Here is a 17,002-nt window from a genome sequence, read left to right on the forward strand (position 1 = left end):
TCAGAAAAACCATCATTTTAAACCAGCACAGGACCCTTTGGTACTTCAACTGCCTATACCACCAGGGAGAGGAGAGGGCAGATGTGAGAGAGATTATTCAGGGAAAATATACAGAATTTGGTATCTAAGTGATTGTGAAGAGTAAGACAGAGGAGAAGGCAAAAATGATTCTAAGTTTCATTGATTCATTGATTCAAAGGTGATTTGGCACATGGTAATACTAGCAATAGAAGTGAAACCCACAGAGGTCAGAAAGGGCTGGTGAGTTTGAATCTAAATTATTTATCTTTTAAAAAATTGAAAATATTTTGAAACATAGACTAATTTGGAAGCTGAGGTTAGGCTTGAGAAGGTTTTCAATTGAGCTACTGTGAATTATTTTGAATATCCCTCTGGCACTCCTTGGAATTGTGTTTTTAGTATCATCTTCTTGACGAGGAACAAGTTGCTCTTGTTTGGCTTGTCCTTGTTAAAAAGAAGAATTTCTTCATTTTCCGATCTCAACTTATTTGCAATCTACCATTGTTGTAGATTCAATCCATCCATCTCCAGCTTCTCAACCCTTTCTCTAAATGAAAGGTTATGGAAATGTGCAAAGTACAAAACAGGTAAATAAGAAGATGCTTTGCAGATGATGAGATGGGGGATCATCATGGTCCCCTGTGCCGAGTCTCAAAGGCCTGCAAAGAGTACCGGTGGGACTGTGGAGTGTGTTTTTGTTCTGACTATCTAAAGAATAGGACAAGGTTCTATTCTTTAGAGGGAGGGCTCGTGGTGCTTTTTATGTCTTAGACATTTTTTTGTGCAGGCCCTAGGCCAAAAGAAATGCGGTAGAAATATAACCAAAGGACTGTAACAAACTGGGCAAGAACATATGGAGGTGGTCATTGTAAGGAAAAGGCTTACTGTACTGATACGTACATAGGGTGCTTGTCCAATCTATGAAAATTAAGTCAACTTAAGGAGGTGGTTGGTGGTCTACTACTGCACTTAAACAATTATTAAGTAAGCAAACAAGTACTAAGTATCTTATATATTGAAATCCAAACAATTTAATAAGTATTTGTTCTAACGACATAGTAGCCATTTGAAAAACCAAGGTATATGAAGAACAATAATATTTCCATTTTATTCTTAAATAAGTCCAACTCATTTCTAAAGGAGTGTGTCTTGTTGGGCACCATACAGATCCTTAAACCTTAGAATCAGACTGGACACTGTCATCTTCATTTTTTGCTGCCCATTGATTTTTATGCTGTACTCTTTTTTTTTCTAATCTCAAAATATTTAAGGGGATACAAATGTTGGTGATACATGACTTGAGTCAGGGCTATGTATGTCCCTACCACCTGAGTAATGTTCATCATACCTGTTATGTGGAGTTTGGCTCCTCCCCTCCTCCCTTTCCCCATTTGATTTTCAATGACTTATACTTTGTGCAATTGTGTGCCCTTTAATTAGTTCTAATTTATTAGAGATGTACTCTCTTTCTCTCTTTTTTTCCCTTTTCAGACAAAGTCTCACTTTGTTGTCCAGGCTAGGGTTTTATGGTTTCAGCCTAGCTCACAGCAACCTCAAACTCCTGGGTTCCAGTGATCCTCCTGCCTCAGCCTCCTGAGTAACTGGGACTACAAATTCTCACCACACTGGTTTTTTTTTTTTTTTTTTTTTTCTATTTTTAGTAGAGATAGGGTCTTGCTCTTCCTCAGGCTGGTCTCAAACTCCTGAGCACAAGGAATCCTACTGCCTTGGCCTCTTGGAGTGCTAGGATTACAGGCATGTGCCACCACACCTGGCTGATGTACTCTCTTTTAATCCCAGGGAAAGATGAAAGACTAGCTTCTTATAAATGCAAAGTTGTCGAAAGAAATGTAATATGACCTAATTTTAAGACTGAACTACCTCAAGTTAGTAGTCTGTGTGGTGTCTGACGGAGGTCAACGATTACTGTTCTTGTTGCAAATTTGAAATGTCTGACAGCAACCTTCTGTTATCACTGGAGTGTTCTGAGGCACTTCTGTAAATACAGTTAGGAAACCATGGGAACAGGGCAAAGAATCAACTCTCTGAGTCATAGCCCTGGCTCAGTTAGCTTTGTGACATTGGATAAGCCATTTAAGCACACTCTACCACAGTTTCCTTATCACCATGGAGGGTGGCTGGATTTGTTAATCCCCTGTGGTTCCTTCCATCTTTCAATGCCTATGATTAGAGGAATTCTTATTCTATCAGTGCTGCTGAAGAAGCTTGGAAACAATTTGCTACCTAAAAAAGCAAATAGTCATTTTTCAGGATCTTTATTTTGAAATGAGGATAAAACTGACCTTGAATTCAGACTTCTTGCCCCTGCCACCCACCCTAAGCTCTGCTAGTTCTGCAAGCTCAGAATTGTTTCCCAAGAACTATGTAAGGAATTCCATGCATGCTTGGAACAGAGAAAAAATAAGGTTGTATGTTCTTATGCTTTGAAGAGAGTGAAATATTTCTCTGTACACAGTCTTGCTTAATATGTCAGGAAACACTCTAAGACACTCTTTTTCCTTTTCGGGCTATTAGTTTGGGATAGGTTGAAAAGACAAGATCTTTCCAGTCAATATGTAGAAAACCATGAAGAACTTCTATAGAATGAAGACTGATTTGCTCATTCATTTTGAACAGAAAAGAATGAATGAATATTCTTTGGAATTTGGAGCAAGTCAAATGAAAAGAAGCCATATGAAGCAATTTCCTATTCACTATCCAAGTGGTAAATATAGAAAATGAGTTTTTCACTGGTGGTTTTCATTGAACAGAAATTCCCAATTATTTATAAATCATCACCATTTTTCGGTCTTATATTTGCATGGTGAAGTTTCTTTTAAAAGTGTTTCCCTGCTCCGAGGTTACCAAGTTATTCAATTTTATTTTTTTTAAGTATCTTTATACTTTTATCTTTCACAAGTGGGCTTTTAATTCACCTGTGTTCTACCATTGAACATGGTGTTAAGAGACCTTGTTATTTCTATGTATATAATGAACCAAGTTTCCAAAAATCACCTCCTAAACAGCCCTCCCTTTCCTCATTGTTTGCAGTACCCTCCTTATGACATGAGGTAAGTTTTCATATACACAGAGCTCTGTCTCTTAGCTCTCTATTGACAGATGTGTCTGTTCTCAGAGCTTAAGTGCACTGTTTTCACTATTTGACTGTGGGTGTGTGTTAGGATATGATAGGGCAAATCCCCTGTCTTTACTTTTCTCTGGAAAGGTTGATTTAGTCATTCCTTGGCATTCAGGTCACTCCTTAAATGACCTGAGACTGGGCATTTTATAATAAAAAGAAATATATTGACTATGGTTCTGGAGCCCGGGAAGTCCAAGATTGATTGAGAGGCTGGCATCTTGCCATGTCCTTCATGCTGTGTCACCTTATGGCAGAAGGCAGAAGGGCAAGAGAAGGTGATAGAGAAAGAGACAGGCAGAGAGAGAAATTGAGAGAGAGAGAGAGAGTATAAAAGGAGTCTAACTTTCCCTTTTTATAATAAGCCCACTACAGAGTTAATGGCATTAATTTATTCACTCCTCCATCTAGGCCTAATCACCTCCCATTAGGCCCTCTTTTCCAATACTGTTGCCCTGGGGGTTAAGTTTTTAGCATGTGCTTTGTGGGGAACACATTCAAACCCTAGCAGGGGGCCCACACAGAGCAGTGGGGAGGTAAGATGTGGTGGATGGATGTTGTCCGGTGAGGTTAGAAGCAATAGATTAGATATAAACAATGTGTCTTGAATTGATCTTATAAATATAGTGAGAAAAAAAGCAAGGAACAGAATAGGTGTATCATATCATAAGGTAATAACTTCCATAAAAATTTTAAAATACATGCTTTTGTATAATACACATCTCATTTTAAGAACACATAAAAACAAACAAACAAAAAAGAAACTCATCAAACATATTAGAATAGTGGGAAGAGTGATAATTGTAGCTTTTGAGTATAAATTGAAAAAAAGTATAAAATAAAAATGAATTTATAATACATCAAACCACATTTGAGATAAAAGTATAATAATAACTTTTGAAAATAAAGTCAGCCATAAATTGCCAAAAATTACCTCACTTTTCAGATTGGAGTTGGGGGGAAAGCCAGTTTTTTCTACGGTATTCTTTTCTGGTAGGCACTGAAAAAACAACTGGAGGCAGAGGTGAGTTTCATTCCATAAGGCAGTTTCTGCAAACCAGCAAACCAGGGATTAAAAGTTAGACTTTCTCACTAAGAGGGGCCAGATCATTTGATCTTGTCTTTTATGAGTTATTGATATAATCTGGTACCAGCTGATAGTGAACTCTGTCCCCGAAATCTCCTTGACTCTGGCAGGCCCTAAATATAAACACACACATATCCCTGCCTGAGTCACTCAGCAATCCACCCTGCTTCAAAGAAAAGAGCACTATGTCCAGGAGCACAGCGCCCTGACCGAGAGCTAAAAGCGTCTTCTTTTCTAATTGTCAATTATCTCTACAGTCCAAGATAAACATTTCTCTTTTAACTTCAGACTGTCCTGGAAGGTTCATTTAGGACAGGGCCATTTGAAAGGCTGGAGCAGGGGAGCAGGAGTGGGGGAGGTCAGAGACAGCAGAGACAGAGTTTAGAACCAAGACCTAAAGTCTTCTGGTATCTCCACATGTCATCCTGATTAGAGAAGGGCTGGGCAGTAGCCTGAGCCTCTGAGGAAGGAACAGGGAGGTAGGTGACATGAGGGAGTCTGTCTCCATTTTCAAAAACTGCTGTTGGGTCGGCAAGGGTCTAAGAGGAATTTTTATTCTGTAAAAAGGCCCCATTTATTTGTTGGAGGGCTAGAAGCATTTTTTTTTTTTTTTGGCATATGTACATCTGATGCACTTTAACATACAATGAGACTGTGTCTTGATAAACCCGTAAAAAAGTTAAAAAATTATAATTTGAACCATTCTAAGTCTGGGATCATCTATATATGTACGTGTGTGTGTGTGTGTGTGTGTGTGTGTATATGTACATATATGGATATGGGTACATTGTGATGTGTGTATGCACACAAGTATGTATACTTTCAAAATATAGTTTTCTGTTTCTTGCTAACAAAGCAAAGCTTAGCTCAGAAACTTTCCACAGACCTATTTTCTCTAGTTCATTTATATAATCAATAGGACTGCAAAGGACTTGACTGCAGTTGATGGCAAGGCCAGAGATAATTTAAGTCAGTACCTCCCAAACCTGTTGTGTTTCCATGATTCAACATCAGAGGAAAAGAAAATCTAGTAAGAAAGAAAAGGAATGTTTATTTCTGTGGAGCAAATAAGTAAGGCTAATACTGAAGGATTTCTCCTGAAGTTAATCCTCCAGGGGGTTTCTGCTTTGGAGAATAAAATAAGGTCACTCAAATTCCTTTTGCCCATGCTCCCTCCCTTCCATTTTCTCCTCTGAGTGACCCTTTCCTCTCTCTTCTCTGCCCCCCTTGACATCTCCCTTTGCCTGGCATACTTAAAATCCAGAAATCCATGTGCTAATTAGTGTGGTTATGATTTGCAACCTGTCCAACGATGCCAGGAACTGAGACGCAACCTTTTCAAGTTTAGTAGCAACCATCTAACTCAAGTCAAAACAGAGAGATGTGTTCAGTTAATTTGAGGGGTGGTGGTGGTTGGGATTTGTGTATTCAAAGTTCAATTATGACAGGTCACATTTAAGGGGGACATTCTCTGTGTTAAAATTGTGCCAATAAAGTCAGAAACTTTCTAGGCCAGGCAAAGGGGAGAGAGGTTGTTTTTGTGGAATGAACTGTTAGAAGTGGTAGCCGGAGAAACTCAGGAAACCTGTTTTCAATCAGACACAAAGATTATTTCTACTTCTTTTCAGTTTGAATAATGAGGCTTTTAAAAGGATTTGGGAGAGCAGTGAATACTTTGTTTTCCAATTATTAGCCTCGATAGACTGTTTGTTTTAGGGTGATTTTGTTGTTGTTGTTGTTATTGCTAAAGGAAGAAAGAAAATATGTGGAATTTTTTATCCTGGGAAGCACTGAGTGAATTTTGTCTCTGGTGCTCCAGCCTTTTTGGCCCAACCCTTTACCTGTCAATGCCCACCTACTGTTCCATATCAGTCTTTGGAGTCCGAACTATTGTTCTATTCAATATGTAAGTGTAGATAAGGTGGAAATTCTGTTTATTCTGGCCTGTGAAGAGCGTGGAACAGATTTGCGTGGCAGGCAAGGACCCGTTCTAGAGTTAACGCCCAAATCACTATGACTTTTCAAGAATCTTAATTTTTTACCTTAAAACTCCAGGAATCACTAAATTTGTGGGATGACATAGAGAAGCTCATCAGGACTGATGTTTCTTCATGAGAGTATTCCTTTGATATTTCCTTAACCATGGTTATCCAATGCAATGTTTCCAAGTTTTTTTGGTGTAATATGAGATGTTTCTCATCTCTTATTAATAAAGACAGGCAGCTTTCTTAATATTAGCTCTGAATATTAGGTTCAATGTTAAGCCTGTGTGAACCTCAAAGGGATAATGATATGTACAAGGTAGAATTGTTACAAAGATTGAATAAGATATTGTGTGTAATACAACCAGCACAGAGTAGGTCCTTACTTACCACTCTTTCAAATCTCCTCATCCATGGTCTGAAGATGTTCTAAAGAGACAGATAGTGTCTTCACAGACTGTTATCCCCAATTTATAATACGACATCTGATCCCTAGAAGGAACAGAAGAAATATGTTAAATTACTGAAAACATTTGGTATATAATTCTGTACACATTGAATTCAAACTTTTCCATGAGCTTTGAATCTCTTGCATGCCCTGTTTGGTTTTTGTGTTTTCTGTTGTGGTATCAGCTGGACATCCAACTCCCCTTTTCTTCTTCATGTACTTTGGTTCGAGTCATGCTCTCTGTTAAACTAAAAGCCAAACTCTGAACTGATTTTGATTTACTCCTTACTTAACCCCTCCTGGTTCTGACAGTCCATAAAGTCCATAAAGATCCTGGCGTTGACTTAATTAGGAAACCTGTTAATGTGACTGATGTTGCTACAATAAGAGCAAAAGACTAAGAGGTGTCTTCACTTTGTCTCCATGTTCAGAGCCGCCTTCTGGAGGAGGCTCTGGGCTTGATCATGCTGTGGAGATACTATTGGGAGGTCTGCCTTATGCCAGTTGGGAATGGAAGTGTTTGAGGGGACAAGACTTTTTTTTTTTTTTTTTAACAATTCTCCTTCTCTGTCCACCAACACCCCCCCATTCATATGTACACACATGCACAAACACATACAGTAGACCTTTGCTGCTAATTATGGCATAGTTTTCATCTGGTGGAACAAAAATACCAGCCAAGTGAGTCATATTCTGATTTATTGAATAAACATTTTCCATGTGAGAAGCAGAGAGAAAAATGAAACCATTGCCTGTTAGAGCTGGAAAAGGCTAGTGTTTCCAAGACACTGGACTGCAGTTCTGAGCTGGGCTGGCTGCCGCAGGATCACCTGGGAACTTTATAAAGAAATTAGCTTCCAGGTCCACCCTTGGATGTTTTCAGCCAAAGCTGTCTTAATGATGCTTGGGTTTGACTAGTTTAGGCAACCACTGTTTTTTTCCAATCCTTTATTTTTACAGCAGAAAACATGAAAGCCCAGGAAGAATGGACTTCTCCAAGTTTCTTCAGTGGTAAGAGGAAGAACTGAAAGGAAGGGAAGGAAGGACTATTTAGTGAATGTGAGAGCCTGATGGATGCTGGATTAGGTGCACTAACTCTTTACCATGGCCTTTCCTCTTACAAAAGAGGAAACTCAGGCTCAGAGATGTTAAGTAATTTGTCCAACCTCACACAGCTAGAAAGGTGGAGATAAGCTGTTAATTTAAATATTTCTTCACCTCCCAGTTAGGATCTTATCTTCTGAATGTTAATTCATGATAACAAAGTAGGAGTTTACTTATTTTAAGATAACTAGACCACTCAAACCCAGTATAGTATTGTCAAATTGATGTGTTGCTAATCATTAGTTCCTGAGCCTGAGCTCTGTCTGTTTGGTTCAGAACCTGGGCAGATTTTGTTTGACTTGGTGATTTTAATGTTTTGAAGCTTTGGCCTTTGCATTGACAGCACCACGTCAAGCCCCCTGCAACTGTCTTCACTTCAAAATGTCTCAGCGAATAATTATTGAGAGAATACTATGTGGAAGATGCTATGTTAGGAACTTAGAGGTGATTATGGAATAAGGTTGCAGAGACTATGGTCTGCAGGGTCTATGAGATAAGAAGCTGTGCAAGTCAAATGTGATGAGTTATATGCTAGGTACAGAAAAAGGTGCTTTGAGAGTATGGAGCGGAAGACTCAGCCCAGAGGGAAGCCTTCCTGGGGCTGCCAGCTAGAAGATAAACAGGAGTTAATAGGTGACACCCGGTGGAGCAGGGGTGGGAGGTAAGCAGGGGAGAGAGTTTTCATAAGAGTAAACAGCATTTGTGAATTCCAAAAGTCTAGACATTGTATGAAGAGTTTGCATTTGACCAGTTCAAGGAACTGAAAAAAAGCTTATTATTTTTGGAAAGAGAAGGGCGAGAGGCTAGATGTGAAGAGGTAGAAAGCCTCCAGATGGAGAAAAGCCACGAAAACCCCATTAAGGTCTTTGGATTTTATCCTAAAGCATTGCTAAGCCACTGAAGTTTCCCAATCCTTTAAAAATGATCTGAGGATTAAAACCAGGGTGAAATATAAACAGGTTTATGGTGTAGAGAACACTTTGATGGCAGTGTTAGTGATGGATAGGGGTTCATTGAGCTCGGAGGCAGGGATGCCAATTCGGGGGCTATTTCACTTGGACGCTGAAGCTGTGTTATTCATCCTTGTAGATTCAGCACCTAGCACGCTGCCAGGTACCTAATGCATACCAAGGAAATATTGCTTGAATGAACAGATGAGGAAATAAACATTCACTGGGAAAAAGCATGGCCAAATATTTCTTGCTCATCCTGCCTTATTAACTTTGTTCAATCATTTCCTTCCCCTAGGTATGCATATGATTTCACGATCTATCTGAGTAAATACTTACTACACTGTTAGGTTCAACTTAAGATTAGCTGTTTCTCTTTTTTCCCTTTTTTTTTTTTTTTTGAGACAGAGTTTCACTTTGTGGCCTTGGGAAGAGTGCTGTGGCATCATAGCTCACAGCAACCTTAAAGTCTTGGGTTTAAGCCATTGTCTTGCCTCCTGAGTAGCTGGGACTATAGGCATTCACCGCTATGCTTAGCTAGTTTTTCTAATTTTAGAAGAGACAGGGTCTCCCTCTTTCTCAGGCCAGTCTCTAACTCCTGAGCTCAAGCAATCCACCTGCCTAAGCTTCTCCAAGTGCTAAGATTACAGGAGTGAGTCTCCATGCCTGGCCAAGACTAGCTGGTTCTAAAAGCCTTCCTTCACAATTCTGAATTTCATTAATTTCCTGCCCCTTGCAATTCTAATCGGACTTTAGAGTCTGCTTAAAGCTTTATGACATTTTACAATGCATGATGTTGTTCTACAAAGATGAATCTTCAGCTACTTCCAAAATTTAATTAGTATTTTTTATCACATATAAAGGCAACAAATATTATTTATCTATCTGTCTTTAAGGGTAGGAAGCAGGGATGAGTTAATCTCTTTCACATACACTTGTGAAAGGATATGATTCCTATCTGAAAAAGTCATATGAAGATATATATGTCAATTGCTTCAAAATACTCATACCACTTGTTTCAGAAATTTTTCTACTCGGAATCTATGCAAAATAAATCAGGAAAAATGGTGATAGAGTCAAATATGTTTATCTCTGCTTGTTGTGGGCTTTTAGACATGAGAGAGTCCATCTAGTCATTTAAACATGGGGAGCAGAGGATATACAAATCATGCTATTTTCATTCATGAAATCTTATGTAGAAATATGATTTGGGAGAAAAATTAAACAAGGAATGGCAATTGAAACAGTGAAGTTATAAGTCAGTAATATGGACTTTCCCCCCTATATATTCTATATTTTTCACAATGATAATATAGTTAAACTATCAATATAAATATTGTGTCAAAGCACAACTATTTTCTGTTCTTTCCTATTGCAATATTGCCCAAGTTGGCAAATAGGGCTACCATTCACCATTCAAAGAACTAACCCCTCTCACACCTTCCTGGCAGCCAATACAGAAAAAAGAAGCAAGCTTTCAAGCTGGGCCTTTTGAAAGGAGGGGTGATGGCTTTCTCTTCCTTTTCCCTTTTCCAGGCCAACGTTTGGAAGGCTGCCATCCTCAGATTTGCCTCAGCCAAGTCTGCAACCCACCTGTCCAAGCACTGGGCTACTCACTTCTGATTTACCTCCCTTGGATGTGGAGAGAAGTGAGATGCTGGCCGGCTGTGGCTATAGCGCTGGAAGACATGGCAGCCTGAGAGTAGCTCTGAACAAGATTCCAGGCACACATTTGCCACACGGTCTCTCTCTCTTGCTCTAAAAGAAATTACACTTGTCAGACGTGCATCCTCTCTCCCTTGCTGCAGAATTATGTTAGACCCGGTTCTTGTCCTGTGCAAGTGTACTGAGCTATTCCCACAAAGCCTAACCTAGTAATGGCCTGGCCTACTTTGGTGGGAGTCAAATCCTGTAACTCTTCTTATCACCTCCCATACACGTAGGATGGAAGACCCTGAAATGCAAAGTATATGAGGGTTATCTCTTGAGTGAAGAAATATTTTGATGCACAACAGCTGCAGTAGCAGCCAGGTGGCACGAATCTCTGTTAGGAATGAATTCCCCGTCCAATGTTCAATTCTCACAGGTTCTCTTGACGTGATATTTGCATGTAGAGACATTTGCATGTGTGTCTCCCATTTGCAACATTCTTTAGGTCCTAAGTATATATTCTGACTGGCAGCACATGCAGAGTTCGCATCTGTGCTACACTGGGCTTTAAGATGTGTGATGTGTTTGTTATTTCCTTTAAATATCACAACAACCCTATGTGGTAGGTACTATTACCCTATTTTACAGCTGAAAACATGAGGGCTCAGGGAGGAGGACTGCCCAATATCACAAGGGTTGTAATTAGAGAGCCAGGACTCCAGTTCCAGCAGTCTGTCCCAGGCCCCCATACTAACTACCATACTGCATTAAATTAACACATGCAAAATGCTTATAGAGTATAAATGTCTTAACACAATAACTAAGAAAATGCGGTGAAGGCTTTGTTAACCAGTTTGATGAAAATATTTCAAATGGTATATAAAAACAGCACATTGTACCCCATGATTGCATTAATGTATACAGCTATGATTTAATAAAAAACAAAACAAAACAAACAAACAAACAAACAAACAAAAAATGCTTAGAGCAGTACCTGGCACACTGAAAGCACAAAGTAAGTATTAGCTGCTATCAACTCTTTTTAGTAACTTAGGGTACTCACTAGTTTTATGATTTATTTATTTATTTATTTATTTTTCAGGTAGAGTAGGCAGAATGTTGTGGCATGATAGCTCACAGCAACCTCAAACTTCTGGGTTCCAGAGATCCTCCTGCTTCAATCTCCTGAGTAGCTTAGACTATAGGCACCCATCATGATACCTGGCTAGTTTTCCTATTTTTACTGGAGTTGCTCAGGCTGGTATCAAACTCTGAGATCAAGCAATCCACTTGCCTTGGGCCTCCCAGAATATTAGGATTATAGCTGTGAGCCACTGTACTTGGCCACTAATTTTGTTTTAACTTGATATACCCATGAAAGTAATTCTGTTTGCTAAGATAAAGTGAAAAAATTCCCATCAATCCAGAAAAGAGTGCAAGTTACACATACTTGGCCAGACACAGGGAACTATACAACATAAGGATGTGGAAGTTGACCCAGTGTTGGGCTCCACATATAATAGAAGTGTGAAACATGTCAAGGTGAGGTCACTGTCCTGGTCTCCACATTTTAGAGGAACTTCAAAAGTTCTTTGTTTTCTTTTGGAACCAAGGAGGTTATAGACAAGGGAGGATGATTGAAAAATACTATAATTAGGCTTTGGGACATGTGGTCTTCTCATATCCCCACAGACTTAATTCTGAGGCTGTACCTTTCTGAGATTACCTTTCCTTCCACAACCTCTTTGATACTGACTTAATCAAATTCCATCAGAATAAATACATTGGGTCTCGAGAGGGACTGGAAGAGAAATAAACAATGCAATACTACTCCCTCCACGTTGATACTTATTAGGGAATAATCAAATCGAAGTTCCTGATTTATATGGAACACAGGTATGCATATACATACATAACCTAACAACGTGGGGCAGCCTATTGATTTAAATGCCATGAGAATGAGTAATCGTAAGTGCTTTTTTGAGATCTATGGAGTGGCTCCTTGTTATGTTACAGATATCATTCAGTGAGAAGCATTTTTACTTGGTGGAAGTAGTGGATTTAGAATATATAATAAAATGATTTATTAATAAGCAAAGTTACCTCCAAAAGGATTTTAGCCTATCCTTGAAGAAGAATAGTGTATTGCTTAGGAAAATTCAAACTTGCAGAGAAATATAATGAGCTGTAGTTGCAAAGGTATGTGGGACTAGACTGGGAGCGTCTTAAATAGCAGAGTAAGGAGTTTAGCCTTTTACACAGAGGACAATAATTTTCATACTTCTTTTTGCCTACATAGCCATCTTTAAAGCAACTTGGTATATATCCCAATATGTAAAATACAGGAAGGGAAAGATCATCTCTAGTGGAAGAGGGAAGGAAAGAATCTTGAAAGCTCCAGTTGGCCTCTTACACCTTCCATCTTTGGGATTCCCATGGGCTTATTGCAACATAAATTAAAAACCACAACTCTAGGATCTTAAAATGCTGTCCAGCACATTTAAGTTTTGAGAGAATAACTCCTCAGCCAAAGTCATGGTTGGCAATTATAGATAAATGAAAAAGATAGAATAGAATGATGGAGAAACTAAGAATAAAGAGTGCAATGGAGAGGCATAAAATAATAATATCTCTAAATTGGGTGTTGACAAGAGTGGATGTGTCTTAAAGAAATATCGGACAGACTGGTGATTGATTGGACTTAAGGGTTCATGGAAAGGGCATAGTCCAAGAAGACACATGCATGAGACTTGAGAGTTGGAAAAATGATGGAGAAATGAATGTTAATATCAAGAGCAGCAGGAATAATTTTATGGATTTAGTCAACAAGTGCTTATTTAGTGATTATTGTATGATATAAATTGTTCTAGAGGAAATACAAAGTTAATACTAAATACTTTAGTATTAGCCGGGCATTGTAGCAGGTACCTGTAAGTCCCAGCTACTTGGGAGGCTGAGGCAAGAGAATAACTTAAGCCCAAGAGTTTGAGGTTGCTGTGAGCTGTGACACCAGGGCACTCTATCCAGAGTGATAGCTTGAGACTCTGTCTCAAAACAAACAAACAAAAAACATTAGTTTTAGGTGGCAGAAGATCATTCTCAAATGCTTAATGCATAGTTGGAAATATGACACTACTGCTAAGGAGAAGTAAGGGCTGAAGAAATAAAGTGTGGAGCATTGGATTTATATTGATAATTATAAGCATAGGTTCATCTACATATGACAAAAAAAGATGCAACAAATGGGGTTAAAATCATTTTTAGTGTCTCTGAACCAGATATTAATCTCAACAAAGGCTTGGTATTAATATAACAATGAGGAAGGCTTTGTCAAACTTAACAAACTCACAAAACGAAGGTATACTGAAAAACTTAATTTTTCCTCTGGTGACTTGGATGACAATGTCAGCTCTATGGCCCTGACAAGTAATTTGGAACTCAAGAAGCTTAATTTTCCCTCCTACTTGAGTTCCAAGATCATTCCCTACATCAGAGCAAAGAGTCCTAGGTTGAAGCTTGAAGCAGGGGAGTTAGTCTTCATCAAACACAGTCAGCATAGTCCTAGGAGTAATACATTAGCAAATAGTAAGTAAAAGGAGCCCTTCCAGGTCCCCCAGGAATTAAATTATCAAAGATCCTAATGAAGTTGAACCTTCACCTCTGAAAGTGAGACTCTCCCTTCTGCTTGACCAGCTTCTCAGCTAGGCTTAGGGTATAAGTCTCTTGGCACCTTGGTCTGCTGGTCCTATGAAGATGGACCATAGAGAGATAGGAGCAAATCTTTCCCAGGGGTCTCTCCCACTTACAATTTCTGACTTATAGGTTCTAATCCAAGATCTTCTAATCCAAGGTCAAGAAGAGCCTATGATTATTTCACTGTGGCCCTATCATTTGACAGTATGAGTGGTACATACAGAGATTAAAAAGCTTCATTAATATTATAAAAGATGATACATCAATAAATAAATATCAAATAAGTCATCCAAAGTGGTACTGAGTAGTCAGTGAGTGTCAATGGGAAATAAAAGAAAACTCCAGCTAAGACATACACATTTGATCTTAGGGGTCAAATGATGAAGCAGGTTCGTGTCAGAGAAGTGTTACATTCCTGCCTCTGAGACTACTTAGCTGTGCCATCTTGGCAAGTTGTCTGCTCTTTGAATCATGGTTTATTCACATAAAATATGAGGTTTGAATTAAAGGTAATTAATTAATTTTCAGATTGACATTGTTACTATTTCAAATTAATGTAATTTCCAGATCATTTAATGTAATATACAATTCAAATGGAGTTATAATATTATCTAAATCTCTGCTAAGAGTTCTGCATGTATTATTTCCTTTAATCTTAAAGCAATTTTCTGAGAAATGTATTGATATTTTGCTATCAGAGTGAGCAAACTAGGCCTTTGAGAGCTTAAGGTGACTGGCACAGGGTCACATAGCTAATATGAGGTAAGCTGGGATTAAACTCAGTTTCGACTCCACGTTCCAGACTCTTAATCTCTAATAAAAATTCCTCTATGAGAGTTTGTGAATCTTTAAAAAACCACAACCCCACACAGCATAGTCCTTTGTTCCTGTCCCAGTCAGAGCTCTGCTGGACAGAGTCTGTTCTTTTGAAGAAGAATGCTCTTTATGGTGGAATGGTCTTACTGGTATGTATTTTGAACCTATGATTATTCTTGAGATCATCAAAATCTAGAATCCCCATTGTTAAATAGACTCTTAGATTACCATCCACTGTCTCTTTTAGTTTGTAAATTTCTCCAGTGAACATTCTAGCCACCGAAGTGCCATCATTCCATCAGCTCTAAAATTTCCCTAGGTCTGCATTCAGAGAGGGTCATGGGATGCTGCTGTTGCTTCTCCCTCCCAGGTAAGCCCTAATCAGAAACAAGTGGTGTCATCTAAGGGCCAACCCATCTCTCACGGGTTTGTTATTAATATTAGCTTTCTAGCTATGACTTCCTCACAGGCATCCTCAAACTATAGCCTGCGGGCCACATGTGGCCCTCCGAGGACATTTATCCTGCCTGCTGGGTGTTTTTGCCGCCGCTGTCTGTTCTCCTTAGTGGCCGACTTGTCCTGGGGCCCGCAATCTGGCCCTCCAATGGTCTGAGGAACAGTGAACTGGCCCCCAGTTTAAAAAGTTTGAGGACCCCTGCATAACCTTTAGGTTGGTCTGTCCACCTCCTACCAGCAAGAGTTTTGAGAACACTTTGTATGTTCACAAAAAAGGCTTGCTAATCTGCTATTCACAGCCTATCTACCATGTCCTTCATGTACCATGAGCCAAAAGACTCCTGGCATGATGGAATTTGGCATAGGCAAGAACTTTAAGGTCTTCTACTTCAAATTTCTGTCTATTGATTGAATACCCTCTATTTCAGAAGTGCTCTTTTGAAGTCTTGCTATAAGTAGAACCTAACAGCCCCTTCTCAGGGGCAGGGATGGGGTGATTTTGGGCTTTGGGTCAATCTGCTGTTGGGCATCGTGGCAGTGCCCATGAGTATCCAATTTGGACAGAAATGAATGTTATTCAGCTGTGAAAATTACAAATTAGATTTTGGCTTTTGGGCCACTGTGTATTTTTAGAACCAAAGGAGAATAAAATAAATATTATTTTAGGCCTAGTACAGATTATTAATATTATGTTCCGGAGGAAAATGCCTTCCTAGTGATTGGTTGCAATAACTTCTCCTAAATATAAATTTTCCCAACAGTGCTAATTTTCTTCAACATAATACTACACACTGTTTTGATTGATACCCACCCCTTTTTCATAAAGATTTCTTAATAATTGGGAAGAGGACACTCGATGAGTTCACTTTATTACAGCTGCAGGACCGAGAGAGCTCTGCCAACTGAAAGCTGCTTGAGAGTAGGGTCATTTCTCTTCATTGTTACATCGCCTCCTGTGGAGCACAGTGGGTGGCACTAGGTGGGAGCACAAAACATGCTGTGGAGTGAGTGGAAAATCAGAAAATGTGTGGCCTGATAATAGAAGTTAATGATCAAAACATCCACACTTATTTTTTTCCCCTAATATCTTCTGAGCACTTAACTCGGAGTCAGTTGCTGTTCACATCATTTTTAAAAGTATTGCTTTATAGATTCTTCATCCTAAAGTAGTCAGTATTAAGAGCCCAGGTTCATTGTTGTTCCAGGGGGCTTGAAACGGGGATTGAGCCAATGCCCCAGAAAATGTACTCTCTGCCCAGGAAGTTAACTCTAGTGGCAAAATCATAGCACCCCTCTGAAATTGAAATCAACAGAAGCCAGTGCCATATGCTCATGTACATAGAATATGTGGCTAACGTGGCTAGTAATGGGACAGTGATATTGTAAGGCTTAAAAAAGGAGCCAACTGTAAAAGTCTTCAAGTAGCCTGTTAATGGTGAATACGTCTATCTGATGGCTCCTTGAGGAATCACCACATCACAAAATAATGATTTTGGTCCAAGTGGCCTTTTGGTGACCCTCTAATCTCATCCTGAAGACTGACAGCTAAATCACCATTCATCCACCGTCTGCTGAGCTGGGAATGCTGGAGAGGTTGAGTGAGGTCTGTCAAAAAGTTCCCCACACTGTTGTAATTGAGCCAGCAACCAGGAAGAA

Source organism: Otolemur garnettii, unplaced genomic scaffold, assembly GCF_000181295.1.
Source record: "Otolemur garnettii isolate 467f Iridium unplaced genomic scaffold, OtoGar3 scaffold00012, whole genome shotgun sequence".
NCBI classification, from domain to species: Eukaryota; Metazoa; Chordata; class Mammalia; order Primates; family Galagidae; genus Otolemur; species Otolemur garnettii.